Below are 16340 nucleotides of genomic sequence, written 5' to 3' on the forward strand. Positions count from 1 at the left end.
GAACAATAAGAAGGAATGCCATAGAATAGATTCTAATAGGACATTTGGAAGGATCAGAACAAGTAAGTGATATTCAAAATGTTTGATGTCATAAAAACTGGTATACTGTAATAGCTTAATTTCAAAATTGGGTACTACTACCTCTTCTTGCTGTTGTTTATGTCTCTGGCATGTGTGTGTATGTAGGTATATGAGCTGACGTGGACTTCTGTGCGGGAGCATTTAGAGGCCTGAGCTTGATAACGTGATGTCTTCTTCAATCCCCCTTTCACTTTATTTTGCCCTGTTTTTTATTTTGCCTTGCCTTTCACTGAACCTGGAATTTGCTTTTCTGTCAAAACTGGCTAGTCATGTGAGCTTCTTGGGTATACCTAGATCTAAAGAGACTATTCTCAATAGAGTAGCCTCAAATGGCTGGGAAATGCTGAAAGAAAAGAAAAGTTCAACATCCTTAGCTAGCAAGGAAATGCAAATCTAAACTATCTTGTGATTCCATCTTACACCTGCCAGAATGGCTAAGATCAATAGAACAAGCGACAGCTCATGCTAGCGAGAATATGGAGCAAGGGAAACACTCCTCCATTGTTGGTAGGCATACAAACTTTTACAACTACTATGGAAATAAGTATGGTGGTTCCTCAGAAAGATGGAAATCAATCTACTTCAAGATCCAGCTATACAACTCTTAGGCATAAACCTAAAAGATGCTTGATCTTACCACAAGAAAACTTGCTCAACCATGTTTATTCCCCACCCACTTCCCTTTTCCCCCTTGCTCTGGCCCTGTTCTCTCTGGCCCTCAACCGTGTTTATTGCTGCTGTATTTATAATAGCCAGAAACTGGAAACATTCCAGGTGTCACTCAATAGAAGAGTAGATTTTTAAAAGTGGCATATTTACATAATGGAGTATTGTTCAGCTGTTAAAAAGATGACATCATGAAAATTTCAAGGAAATGGATGAAATTGGAATAAATAATCCAGAGTGAGGTAACCCAGACCTAGAAAGACAAATATGGTATATAGTCACTTATGTATGGATACTAGCTGTTAAATGCTACAATCAGTAGACCCAGAGAGATTAGGTATCAGAAAAAGACTAAGGATAACATGTGGAGCTCCATAGGAGGGTGGATGAAATGGATTTTATGGGGTGACTGGTAATGGGGGAACTGGAATATGAGAATTAAATAGAGAGGATGAGGGACAATCTGGTTGGGGAAGAATTTGCAGAGAAAGGCAGCTGGAATTGAGAGACATTTGAAGAGTGATATGAAAACCTAGTGCAGTGAAAACTTCCTACAATATATAAAGGCTATTCTAATGAAGTCTCCAAATAATGAGGAAGACGGATGCCTAACTGGCCATCTCTTGTCACCAAATGAACCTTCCAGTCCTGGGACTAGGTTACACAGAATTGAATTGTTGGCCAAAGGGGTCCCATGAAAATCCCTGAATAACCCATGCTGTTACTAAGATAGTAGACTGCTCTCTACAAACTGACATCAAGACCTCATGTGTTATATACAACTCATTGAACATGGAGCTATTGAGCTAATAAGCTAATGCCTACATAGAAACTTCACTTCTATGATCTACTGTCTTTGAGATGTTGGTACACATGTGCAGGCTACCACAAAAAGAAAAGAAAAAAGAAAAAAAAAAGAAAAAGAAATGCAAGCACCAACTCATCAACCGAAACATAAAACTTCTTATCGATAATCTGTCCTGCATGAAAAATAGGCTAGGACAGTGGTGGCACAAAGCAATATCTGATTTGACTTAAGGCCCATTCCACAAGATGGAGCCCATACCCAATACTGCTTGCATAACTAGGAACCATGGACTAGATAATCCAGAGACCTAGGGTAAAACCAAATATTACTGGTCTAAAAAAGTAACAATAAAATTACTTTTAATATTATGCTATGCTCATAGATCCAGTGGCCTCATTCAGCCAACATCAGAGAAGCTTCCTCCTGCAGCAGATGAGAACAAATGCAGAAACTACTAACAGGCAGACATTCAGGAGAGAGAGAGAGAGAGAGAGAGAGAGAGAGAGAGAGAGAGAGAGAGAGAGAGAGAGAAGACAGACGTTGGTACACATAGTTCCAGATCATGAAACCCATCAGAATAGGAGGCAGAAAGAGTTTAAGAACAAGAAGGGATGGAGGACAGCAGGAGGGCAAAGACCTCTTTATCAGTGGATAAACGTTCACATGAACTCAGAGATTGAAGGAGCAAGCATAGAATCTGCTTGGGTGTGTATCTGTAACGTTTGAATAGCAGTTATACATTTTTTTTTCAGTCTGTTTTTATCATGGAAGTTGTTTTCATTCCTCATCAATTGTGATTGATGATTTTGCTGAGTTATGATTGATAATATGCTGGAAATGGGTCCCTTACAAGGACCTATTTGGTGGTTACAGAGAGTTCTGAGGAGGGGCAGTGATCAGGGCATCTGTACTGATTGCCAACAGTTGAAGAGCTGAGATGAGGAGATGTCTTTATCAGAGAGCCTAGGACATAGGAAGGAATGGGGCCTAGCTTGAGGTGAGGCAGTGTGGGATCCCAAAACATTTTCTCCATTCTTACTTAGTGTAGTATTGAAATTCTTAGCTAAAGCATTAAGAGAAAAAGAAGCAAGTAAAAACAGACAAAATATGAGAGGAAGAAATAAACATACCCATGCTTGCAGATGATATAATTCTGTACACCAGACACAGTAAACATGCCACCCAAAACTTGAACTGATAAACACTTTCAGCAAATTTTAAGATACAAAAATTAACCCCTAAATAAGTAGTATTTCTGCATATATATAACAAATAGGCTGAAGAAACTATAGAAACTATCTTATTCACAATTGTTGACACACCCTGCCCTAATCTTGAAATAGACCTAACCAAGGAAATAAAAGGCTTATAATGTGAAAATCTGAAAATACTCAAGAGAAAACGAAGACATTAAAAGATGGAATTACCTCTCATACTCATAAATTAGAAGAAGCCATACTATAAAAATGGTCATCATACCAAATGCAATTTATAGAATATAACCCTTATCAAAATTAATATCATTCTTCCTGGAAGTAGAAAAAGATCTTAAAAGTTAGTACATAGAATATTTCAGATACACAAAAAAACACTAAGAAAAAGAGTAATAAAGAGGGTACTGCCATACCTAAATACCCAATTTTAAGTAATATTACAGAGAAGCAGCAACAAAACCAGCACAGTACTGGGACAAACACACAAATAAATCAATGGAAAATAATAGAAGATCCAGATAGAAACTCACACAGCTACAGACACATGATTAGACAACACTGCTAAGAAAAACAGTCACGGAAGAAAGCCAACTTATTTAATAAATGGTTCTGGGAATATTAGATAACTATGTATAAGTAGATGAATATAGCATATTACCTCTCACCTTGAAGAAAAAATATCAACTCCAAATCGATCAAAGACTTCAATGTAAAAACCTGAAAATCTGAAACTGCTAGAGGAAGAATAAAAGAAAACACACACACACAGACACACACACACACAGAGACAGACACACACACACAGCTACATCCCTTAGCATGAGAGAAAATTTTACCAATAGTATATTTAAGAGTATTAATACGTAGAATCTACAAATGTTTTAAAAATCAAAGCAACAAGAAAACAAACAATCAAAGAAGCAGCGAAGGAACTGAACAGAGAGTTCTGAAAGAAGTTCAAATGCCCAATGAAAAATTTAAATGTTCAACATCCTTAGCTGCCAGGGCAATGAGAATTAAAGCTGTTAAAACTCCCTTTAACCATATTCTGAATAGTTATCATCAAGAAAACATATTACAACAAATGCTGAATGTGGATGCAAGGAAAGGAAAACCTTATTCACTGGTAGTAGGAATGTAAACTGGAATAGTCACTATAGAAATCAGGGTGAATATCTTTTCAGGAAAACTAGAAGTATAACTACACATAATACAGCTAGATGACTGTAGGGAATATATGCAAAGACTCTACATTATCAGAAACATTCCCGGGTATCCATGTTCATAACTGCTCTATTTACAATAGGAAGAAAAAGGAAACAGCTTAAATGCCTACCAACTGATTAATGGATAAGAAAAGTGTAGTATATAAATAAAATGAAGTTTTATTAATCCAAAACAAAAATGAAATTATAAAATCTTCTGGATATATGCCCAGGAGAGGTATTGCGGGATCCTCCGGTAGTACTATGTCCAATTTTCTGAGGAACCGCCAGACTGATTTCCAGAGTGGTTGTACAAGCCTGCAATCCCATCAACAATGGAGGAGTGTTTCTCTTTCTCCACATCCTCGCCAGCATCTGCTGTCACCCGAGTTTTTGATCTTAGCCATTCTGACTGGAGTGAAGTGGAATCTCAGTGTTGTTTTGATTTGCATTTCCCTGATGATTAAGGATGTTGAACATTTTTTCAGGTGCTTCTCTGCCATTCGGTATTCCTCAGGTGAGAATTCTTTGTTCAGCTCTGAGTTCCATTTTTTAATGGGGTTATTTGATTTTCTGGAGTCCTCCAGAAGATGTCCCAACCGGTAAGAAGAACACATGCTCCACTATGTTCATAGCCTTGTTTATAATAGCCAGAAGCTGAAAAGAACCCAGATGCCCCTCAACAGAGGAATGGATACAGAAAATGTGGTACATTTACACAATGGAATACTACTCAGCTATTAAAAAAATGAATTTATGAAATTCCTAGGCAAATGGATGGACCTGGAGGGTATCATCCTGAGTGAAGTAACCCAATCACAAAGGAACTCGCACAATATGTACTCATTGATAAGTGGATATTAGCCCAGAAACTTAGGATACCCAAGATATAAGATACAACTTGCCAAACGCATGAAATTCAAGAAGAACGAAGACCAAAGTGTGGACACTTTACCCTTTATTAGAAATGGGAACAAAACACCCATAGAAGGAGTTACAGAGACAAAATTTGGAGCTGTGACGAAAGGATGGGCCATCTAGTGATTGCCATATGCAGGGATCCATCCCATAATCAGCTTCCAAATGCTGACACCATTGCATACACTAGCAAGATTTTGCTGAAAGGACCCAGTTATAGCTCTCTCTTGTGAGACTATGCTGGGGCCTAGCAAACACAGAAGTGGATGATCACAGTCAGCTATTGGATGGGTCACACGGCCCCTAATGGAGGAGCTAGAGAAATTACCCAAGGAGCTAAAGGGAACTGCAACCCTATAGGTGGAACAACAATATGAACTAACCAGTACCCGGGAGCTCTTGTCTTTAGCTGCATATGTATCAAAAGATGGCCTAGTCGGCCATCACTGCAAAGAGAGGCCCATTGGACTTGCAAACTTTATATGCCCCAGTACAGGGGAACGCCAGGGCCAAAAAGGGGGAGTGGGTGGGTAGGGGATTGGGGGGGTGGGTATGGGGGACCTTTGGGATAGCATTGAAAATGTAAACGAGGAAAATACCTAATAAAAAAAGAAATTATAAAACCTGCAGGAAAATGGACAGAACTGAAAAATATTATATGAAAGCTGATAACTCAAGCTGAGAACACAAACACAATACTTTTTTGATCATGTAGACCCTAGGTCCTACTTTTTTGTATTTATAGGTGAGTGAGTATCTATAGAGGAAAGGGAGAAAGGTTCATGAGAGGAGAAATAAGATCTTAAGGAAAGGGGATGAGGAGAATAATATCTTCAATAACATCTTCAGCCAAGAGCATGGCCCCAGTGCCTGTGAAGTAATGAGGTTAAACATAGCTTAATGTACTTATCTGTGCTTAATTAATAGCAGAAAATTACCCAAATGTGTTCTAAAAAGAAACATTTATTACAAGACTTACTTTCTAAAGGATTATTCTTCTATCATTTTGTGAGAAGTTTAACTTTTATTTCCAATCTCTATATGCTTTATAAAAGCAGATAACACAAAACTAATCACTTTTTCTTTAAAAAAGACATACTTTTACAAAACAAATACAATTCCTTTCCATTTAGAACATACTTACAAACTAGTTAACACAGTTTCTGGCCACCTAAATCTATAGCTTTAAGGATTCTTATTGATTATCCATTTTGAAAGGACTGGAATTGGTACAGGAAACCCCAAGACTAAGTTCTCAGAACAAAGCTTTATTTGCCACACAGGGTCAAAAGGCAGGGAAGAAGAAACAAAACCAGGAAACAGAGGACAGGGGAGAATGGAAAATAAACAAGGGAGATGGGGTGTGTGTGCAATTTTCCCTGGAGAAATAAAGGACTGCCTCTGGATGGCAAGAAGACAGATATGGCCCATAGGCAAATGGTAATTTGCAAAGAGAAAAAGGGAAACTCCTGGCTAGGGTGAATTAGTTTATTTGATTTGGCATGTTAATTAAGGTAGTCAAAAGACAGATCTTGATTGCTTCAGGATTTTCATAGCTGGGCCTTGGTGGTCAGTCTCAGGAGGAGGAAGTGGCCAAGTAAGGGAATAGACTTTGGTGGCTATCTTTAGAAATGTAATCTAACAAAGCAGAAGAAATGGGGGAAGGGCGAGACCTGCCAGAGCCATATTTTCCATGCTTGGCCTTCTAGAGCCCTTCACATTTTTACAAACATTTAATGAACACCATTTAATCAAACATAACTAGTGTTACAAGTTTTGGGGAGGATTTATAAGTCTATCAGATAAAATTCTTGTTTGTAAGAAAATAACAAAGCAAGAAATACAAATATATTCACAATTATAACATGTACTTGGGAACATATAAGAGGCAAAAGTTTATTATATATAGATGGCAATATTTCAAGTGTATTTATGATAAATCGCACAACATGTAGATAGCCAGTGTTATCTATCTTGAAAATTAATTAGCAAGAATAAAACACTCATGAATGAATGAAGGCACAAAGAATTCAAATATGAACCTTCATGAGTGACTGCATGTATCAGACTCTACATATGTAAACATGCAACTATCTGAATAGAGAGAATTTAACTGTCCAGAAAAGGCACCACATAGAGATTCTGTCTCTGCACAAGAAAGAACATAAGACAAGCCTTGACTTGAACCAAGACTAGTGATTACAAATACATAGAGGTTGCACTTGTAGTCAAGTGAGTGACTACATAGAAATATATGTTGTGCCACCAGCTATCTTTCCTTTCCTTTCTCCCTTCCTCCCTTTGTTCCTTCCTTTCTCCCTCCCTAACCTCTCCCTCCTTCTCTCTCTGTCTCGCTGTCTCTCTGTCTCTCTTTCTGTTCCTCCCTCCCCTTTCTTTCTTTCTTTCTTTCTTTCTTTCTTTCTTTCTTTCTTTCTTTCTTTCTTTCTTTCTTTCTTTCTTTCTTTCTTCCTTTCTTTCTTCCTTTCTTTCTTTCTTTCTTTCTTTCTCTCTCTTTCTCTCTCTCTCTCTCTCTCTCTATCTCCCCCCCCTCTCTCTAGATAAATAGCAGTTCTCTCACTCCACCATATGAGTTCCAGGAACAGAACTCAGGTCATTAGACTTAGGGCCAACTACCTTTGTGCACTGAGCCACTTCACTGGCCCTGCCTTCACGTTTATACTTATTTAAAACATAACTTCCGTTTTGTGAACTAGCAATATTCTGTCCATCCTCCTCTCTCTCCCCACATCCTCTCTTTTCATTCTTTCTCCCTTTCTCTTTTACTTCCTTTGTTCCTTTTCCCTCCCTCTTCTTTCTTTTTCCCTTGTCCCTTTCTTCTTCTCTCCCTCTTTATTTTTAAATTTATTTATTTATTTTTATTTTTTACATCCCAATTACTGCTCTTCCTGCTCTCCCCTCACACAGTCCCTTCTCCCATCTCTACAACCTTTCTCTTCTGAGAGAGTAAGGCCACATCAAGTCTCTGCAGAGTCAGGCATATATATCCTCTCTCACCGAGGCCAGAGAAGGCAGCCCTGTTGGGGAACAGATTTCACAGACAGACAACAGCTTTAGGAACAGCCCCAGCTCTAGCTGTTTGGGGACCCACATAGATACTGAGCTGCACATCTACTACATATGTGCGGGGGGTTTCAGTCCAGCCTTGCTTTGCTGTTTGGTTGGTGACTCAGTCTCTAAGAGCTCCCAAGGTTCCAGGTTAGCTGACTCTGTTGTCCTCCTGTGGACTTCCTATCCCCTTCAGGGCCCACAATCCTTCCCCATATTCTCCCATAAGAGTCCCCGTCCAATGTTTGGCTATGAGTATCTGCATCTGCTAGGTAGAGCCTTTCAGAGGACAGTTATGCTAAGCTCTGGCCTGCATAGACCTAATGAAAGTAAACAAGAATGAAGGCCCAAGCAAGGATGCTTGACTCTCACTTAGAAGCAAGGATAAATAGTCATAGGAAGCAGAGAGAGGGAGAGAATTGGGTAGAAGAGGGAATGGGGAGAGGAATGAGCTGGTACAGGATCAGGTGTGGGGAGGGCCAGGAGAGAGGGCCAGGAAAATGAATGAAAATATGCAGCTGCTGGATATGGGGCTGTGTGGGGAATCTCTAGGAAATCATTTCCACCTTCCCTTTCATTCCATAACCCCTTCCACATCTACCTCTTCTTTCCTCCTAAATTCATGGCCTCATTTTCTTTAACTAATGTTGTTACACACACACACACACACACACACACACACACACACACACACACACACGCATAGATATATAAATACAACTTGTTGAGTCTGTTTACTGTTGCTTGTGTATATGAGATTTCCAGGTTGAACACTTGGTATTGTTTAGTCAACTAAGGGGCTCATCTCCCTTAATTGATTCTTCTACTCTCAGTAGTCATTAGTTGCCTATATTTGTCTAGGGTTGGAGTCTTGCGAGATTTGTGTTTTCTACATTAGTATGTCTATGGGTGCTGTCTGCTCAGGTCTTGTTTAGATGTCATACTGTTGAGATATTATAGGTGAAACTTCCCTATTATTTCTGGGAGACACATTCTTATAACAGCGTTCTGGACCTCCAGGTCTTATAATCTTTCGATTCCCGATTTTTTTTTTAACATGTTGTGCTGTAAGTACATCTATTAGAATCGGACATCCCATGAACTACTGGTCAAAGATACCTCCTGCTCCCACTGTTAGGAGTCCCATAAGAACTCCAAGTCAAACAGCCATAACATATGCAGAGGACTTAGCAGAGCCCTATGCAGGCTCTGTGATTGTCACTTCAGTCTCTCCTAACTTTTTGATAAACCAACAGCCCAATTTTCAAATTGGCTGCAGTACTACACTGTTGGGAGCCGCCCCCACATTCGCCGTTACAAGATGGCGCTGACATCCTGTGTTCTAAGTGGTAAACAAATAATCTGCGCATGTGCCAAGGGTATCTTATGACTACTTGTGCTCTGCCTTCCCCGTGACGTCAACTCGGCCGATGGGCTGCAGCCAATCAGGGAGTGACACGTCCGAGGCGAAGGAGAATGCTCCTTAAGAGGGACGGTTTTTCGTTCTCTCTCTCTCTTGCTTTTTCGCTCTCTTGCTTCTCTCTCTTGCTTTTCTCGCTCTCTTGCTTCTTGCTCTCTTTTCCTGAAGATGTAAGAATAAAGCTTTGCCGCAGAAGATTCTGGTCTGTGGTGTTCTTCCTGGCCGGTCGTGAGAACGCGTCTAATAACAATTGGTGCCGAATTCCGGGACGAGAAAATCCGGGACGAGAAAAAACTCCGGACTGGCGCAGGAGGGATACTTCATTCCAGAACCAGAACTGCGAATCAAGGTTATAAGGTTCCCGTAACACAGACTGTTGAGAAGGATTCAACTGCCGAATTCAGAACTCATCAGCTGGGGAACGACGGTGATAAAGGTTCCCGTAAAGCAGACTGTTGAGAAGGATTCAACTGCCGAATTCAGAACTCATCAGCTGGGGAACGGAAGTGAGAAATGGCTTTACCAGGTATGTTTGGCCTTGAACTTTTTCTAGTGTTAGGAGCCCTTTTGTTCCTTTTCACATGTTATATAGTGCTTAAGGCAGGGCTAAAAATTCTAGAGGAAATTCAGGACAGTCTATCAGAAGTAAAGCGGAGAGAGAGAGTAGGAACAAGGAGAAACGGTAAGTATACAGGCCTTTCCAAGGGTCTTGAACCCGAGGAAAAGTTAAGGTTAGGTAGGAATACCTGGAGAGAGATTAGAAGAAAAAGAGGAAAAAGGGAGAAGAAAAAAGATCGATTAGCGGAGGTCTCTAGGAGATACTCGTCACTAGATGAGCTCAGGAAGCCAGCTCTTAGTAGTTCTGAAGCAGATGAAGAATCCTCCTCTGAGGAAACAGACTGGGAGGAAGAAGCAGCCCATTACCAGCCAGCTAATCGGTCAAGAAAAAAGCCAAAAGCGGCTGGCGAAGGCCAGTTTGCTAATTGGCCTCAGGGCAATCGGCTACCAGGTGCACTCCCGCCCTATGCGGAGTCCCCGCCCTGCGTAGTGCGTCAGCCCGTAGTGCGTCAGCAATGCGCAGAGAGGCAGTGCGCAGAAAGGCAGTGCGCAGACTCATTCATTCCCCGAGAGGAACAAAGGAAAATACAACAGGCATTTCCAGTCTTTGAAGGAGCCGAGGGTGGGCGTGTCCACGCTCCGGTAGAATATGTGCAGATTAAATATGGAATCAATGCTAATTTTACCTTGGTGCAGTTAGACAGGCTTGCCAGCATGGCACTAACTCCTGCCGACTGGCAAATGATTGCAAAAGCCGCTCTCCCTAGTATGGCCAAATATGTGGAATGGCGAGCTCTGTGGCAGGAGGCGGCACAGGCGCAGGCCCGAGCAAACGCTGCTGCTTTAACTCCAGAGCAGAGAGATTGGACTTTTGACTTGTTAACGGGTCAGAGAGCTTATTCTGCTAAACCTGATAAGAGGTATCAATGGAAGGTCTTACCACAGGGGATGTCCAATAGTCCTACAATGTGCCAACTTTATGTGCAAGAAGCTCTTTTGCCAGTGAGGGAACAGTTCCCCTCTTTAATTTTGCTCCTTTACATGGATGACATCCTCCTGTGCCATAAAGACCTTACCATGCTACAAAAGGCATATCCTTTTCTACTTAAAACTTTAAGTCAGTGGGGTTTACAGATAGCCACAGAAAAGGTCCAAATTTCTGATACAGGACAATTCTTGGGCTCTGTGATGTCCCCAGATAAGATTGTGCCCCAAAAGGTAGAGATAAGAAGAGATCACCTCCATACCTTAAATGATTTTCAAAAGCTGTTGGGAGATATTAATTGGCTCAGACCCTTTTTAAAGATTCCTTCTGCTGAATTAAGGCCTTTGTTTAGTATTTTAGAAGGAGATCCTCATATCTCCTCCCCTAGGACTCTTACTCTAGCTGCTAACCAGGCCTTACAAAAAGTGGAAAAAGCCTTACAGAATGCACAATTACAACGTATTGAGGATTCGCAGCCTTTCAGTTTGTGTGTCTTTAAGACAGCACAATTGCCAACTGCAGTTTTGTGGCAGAATGGGCCATTGTTGTGGATCCATCCAAACGTATCCCCAGCTAAAATAATAGATTGGTATCCTGATGCAATTGCACAGCTTGCCCTTAAAGGCCTAAAAGCAGCAATCACCCACTTTGGGCAAAGTCCATATCTTTTAATTGTACCTTATACTGCTGCACAGGTTCAAACCTTGGCAGCCGCATCTAATGATTGGGCAGTTTTAGTTACCTCCTTTTCAGGAAAAATAGATAACCATTATCCAAAACATCCAATCTTACAGTTTGCCCAAAATCAATCTGTTGTGTTTCCACAAATAACAGTAAGAAACCCACTTAAAAATGGGATTGTGGTATATACTGATGGATCAAAAACTGGCATAGGTGCCTATGTGGCTAATGGTAAAGTGGTATCCAAACAATATAATGAAAATTCACCTCAAGTGGTAGAATGTTTAGTGGTCTTAGAAGTTTTAAAAACCTTTTTAAAACCCCTTAATATTGTGTCAGATTCCTATTATGTGGTTAATGCAGTAAATCTTTTAGAAGTGGCTGGAGTGATTAAGCCTTCCAGTAGAGTTGCCAATATTTTTCAGCAGATACAATTAGTTTTGTTATCTAGAAGATCTCCTGTTTATATTACTCATGTTAGAGCCCATTCAGGCCTACCTGGCCCCATGGCTCTGGGAAATGATTTGGCAGATAAGGCCACTAAAGTGGTGGCTGCTGCCCTATCATCCCCGGTAGAGGCTGCAAGAAATTTTCATAACAATTTTCATGTGACGGCTGAAACATTACGCAGTCGTTTCTCCTTGACAAGAAAAGAAGCCCGTGACATTGTTACTCAATGTCAAAGCTGCTGTGAGTTCTTGCCAGTTCCTCATGTGGGAATTAACCCACGCGGTATTCGACCTCTACAGGTCTGGCAAATGGATGTTACACATGTTTCTTCCTTTGGAAAACTTCAATATCTCCATGTGTCCATTGACACATGTTCTGGCATCATGTTTGCTTCTCCGTTAACCGGAGAAAAAGCCTCACATGTGATTCAACATTGCCTTGAGGCATGGAGTGCTTGGGGGAAACCCAGACTCCTTAAGACTGATAATGGACCAGCTTATACGTCTCAAAAATTCCAACAGTTCTGCCGTCAGATGGACGTAACCCACCTGACTGGACTTCCATACAACCCTCAAGGACAGGGTATTGTTGAGCGTGCGCATCGCACCCTCAAAGCCTATCTTATAAAACAGAAGAGGGGAACTTTTGAGGAGACTGTACCCCGAGCACCAAGAGTGTCGGTGTCTTTGGCACTCTTTACACTCAATTTTTTAAATATTGATGCTCATGGCCATACTGCGGCTGAACGTCATTGTTCAGAGCCAGATAGGCCCAATGAGATGGTTAAATGGAAAAATGTCCTTGATAATAAATGGTATGGCCCGGATCCTATCTTGATAAGATCCAGGGGAGCTATCTGTGTTTTCCCACAGAATGAAGACAACCCATTTTGGTTACCAGAAAGACTCACCCGAAAAATCCAGACTGACCAAGGGAATACTAATGTCCCTCGTCTTGGTGATGTCCAGGGCGTCAATAATAATGTATAATGCTCAAGTATTCTCCTGCTTTTTTACCACTAACTAGGAACTGGGTTTGGCCTTAATTCAGACAGCCTTGGCTCTGTCTGGACAGGTCCAGATGACTGACACCATTAACACTTTGTCAGCCTCAGTGACTACAGTCATAGATGAACAGGCCTCAGCTAATGTCAAGATACAGAGAGGTCTCATGCTGGTTAATCAACTCATAGATCTTGTCCAGATACAACTAGATGTATTATGACAAATAACTCAGCAGGGATGTGAACAAAAGTTTCCGGGATTGTGTGTTATTTCCATTCAGTATGTTAAATTTACTAGGGCAGCTAATTTGTCAAAAAGTCTTTTTCAGTATATGTTACAGAATTGGATGGCTGAATTTGAACAGACCCTTCGAGGCTTGCCATCATTCAGGTCAACTCCACGCGCTTGGACCTGTCCCTGACCAAAGGATTACCCAATTGGATCTCCTCAGCATTTTCTTTCTTTAAAAAATGGGTGGGATTAATATTATTTGGAGATACACTTTGCTGTGGATTAGTGTTGCTTCTTTGATTGGTCTGTAAGCTTAAGGCCTAAACTAGGAGAGACAAGGTGGTTATTGCCCAGGCGCTTGCAGGACTAGAACATGGAGCTCCCCCTGATATATGGTTATCTATGCTTAGGCAATAGGTCGCTGGCCACTCAGCTCTTATATCCCATGAGGCTAGACTCATTGCACGGGATAGAGTGAGTGTGCTTCAGCAGCCCGAGAGAGTTGCAAGGCTAAGCACTGCAATGGAAAGGCTCTGCGGCATATATGAGCCTATTCTAGGGAGACATGTCATCTTTCATGAAGGTTCAGTGTCCTAGTTCCCTTCCCCCAGGCAAAACGACACGGGAGCAGGTCAGGGTTGCTCTGGGTAAAAGCCTGTAAGCCTAAGAGCTAATCCTGTACATGGCTCCTTTACCTACACACTGGGGATTTGACCTCTATCTCCACTCTCATTAATATGGGTGGCCTATTTGCTCTTATTAAAAGAAAAAGGGGGAGATGTTGGGAGCCGCCCCCACATTCGCCGTTACAAGATGGCGCTGACATCCTGTGTTCTAAGTGGTAAACAAATAATCTGCGCATGTGCCAAGGGTATCTTATGACTACTTGTGCTCTGCCTTCCCCGTGACGTCAACTCGGCCGATGGGCTGCAGCCAATCAGGGAGTGACACGTCCGAGGCGAAGGAGAATGCTCCTTAAGAGGGACGGTTTTTCGTTCTCTCTCTCTCTTGCTTTTTCGCTCTCTTGCTTCTCTCTCTTGCTTTTCTCGCTCTCTTGCTTCTTGCTCTCTTTTCCTGAAGATGTAAGAATAAAGCTTTGCCGCAGAAGATTCTGGTCTGTGGTGTTCTTCCTGGCCGGTCGTGAGAACGCGTCTAATAACACTACACTCCCACCAATAGTGTATAAGTGTTCTCCTTCTTCCACATCCACATGATCATTTGTCGTCAATAGTATTGCTGATGTTGGCTGTCTGATCAGAGAGAATCATGAAGCCATTTTAATCTTCATTTCCTTGATAACTAAGAATGTTGAAGTAATTTAAAAGTGTTTATTAGACATTTTATTTTTTACATTATTTTTAATATTTTAGGATTATAAATAACATCTACCCCTTCCCATTCTGCTTCCCAAATGTCAAATGTTACAATATACCGATCCTTACTTTCAAATTCATGGGTTCTTTTTTCATTAATTGTTGTAACACACACATACACACACACACACACACATATATATTTAAATGTCTAGATACAATCTGTTCAGTTGTAATATATATATACATATATATTTAAATGTCTAGATACAATCTGTTCAGTTGTAATATATATACATATATATATTTAAATGTCTAGATACAATCTGTTGAGTCTGTATAATGACATACATTATATATATATATATATATATATATATACAATATATATATACATACAATACAATATATATGCATATATATATATATATATATATATTGGTATGGTATATATATATATATATATTGGTATGGTCTTCTCTGGGGATGATTATCTCTCCTGCTCTCAACATTTCTCAGTTCTTTTGGCTTGAAGATTTATAGGCTTAAGGAACACAATCTTCTGGACAGAACATGGCCATTACACTCTGAAACTCACTACAGCTGTGCTTACCTGAACAAGACTTGTGTCACCATATCATCATGATATCTAACATGTCACTGAAGGACTATTCATGGGTACTGGGGATGTAGGTGTCAGTTTTTTCATTGTTTTTAACCTGTTAAGTTGCCCTTGCTCTAGAAAATAACTTCCTACCTATACTTGGGCAAGACATTTCAACTAAATTCAGTGAACCTTGCATATCCAGACCCAACAGAGGAAGGTTTATTAGGAAGAAGTATTTTCATGGGAGCAGGAGAGGCATGAGAAAGGGTAATAGGGATAAAGACATGCAAAAGGCAGTACATATGTGTATGGAATTGCCTATGAATAAAAAGAAACACTCTGATTTTTCAAAAAACACAGAGAATGGAAGAAAGAAAGCAAGGGAGAAGATGAAAGAGTGAAGGGAGTAACAAACAATAAAGCTGAATAAGAAGTAGTTAAATCAGTCTTAAAGAAAACAAATTGGGAGGGATCACAGTATCAAGCTTTAAAATACAGACAGCCTACAGATGGGATCAAATCTTTGCCAGCTATTCTTTAGATAAAATATCATATAGAAATATATAAATAATCTCAAAAATCAAAACTCTCAATTTATATATGAATAAATGAACTGAAGTAACAATCTTCAAAAGAAGAAATATAAATGGCTAATAACTATTTTATGGAGTGTTCTATATCCTTACCTATTAGGGGGATGAAAATTAAAACTATTTTGAGATTCCATCTTCTCACAGTTGAAGTATGTCTCATTAATAATGCAAATAACAACAAATGCTACTCTTTATAAGAGTATAATTTCCATTGTGTAGTTACTATGAGGATTAATATAGAGGTTTCTCAAAGAACCAAAAATATATTTAGCACACAATTCAGCATTCTTGGGCAAATACATATCTATATTTATTGTCGCTCTATTCACAAAAACAAGGAAATGAAAACAACCTAGATGTCTATCAAAACATGAATGGATTAAAAAAAATCGTGATATATACACAATGAAATTTTACTCAGTCATAAAGAAAACAATAAGGGAGGATGGTTGAATCTTTCTCAGAAGGGGAAATAAAATAGATATCAGGGGAGGATGGAGGGAGAGATCTGGGTAGGAGGGGGGAGGGGAACTGGGTCAG

The 16340-nt window shown here is 40.2% G+C and overlaps 1 protein-coding gene across 3 annotated transcripts in view; it reads right to left on the reverse strand.

Annotated features, from left to right (window-relative positions):
* Positions 1-16340, reverse strand: part of Hsf3 (heat shock transcription factor 3) — a gene marked incomplete at its 5' end in the record, with an annotated part of 150117 nt that overhangs the window by 32388 nt on the left and 101389 nt on the right.

The sequence above is a fragment of the Mus musculus genome, chromosome X, assembly GCF_000001635.26.
Source record: "Mus musculus strain C57BL/6J chromosome X, GRCm38.p6 C57BL/6J".
Taxonomy (NCBI): domain Eukaryota; kingdom Metazoa; phylum Chordata; class Mammalia; order Rodentia; family Muridae; genus Mus; species Mus musculus.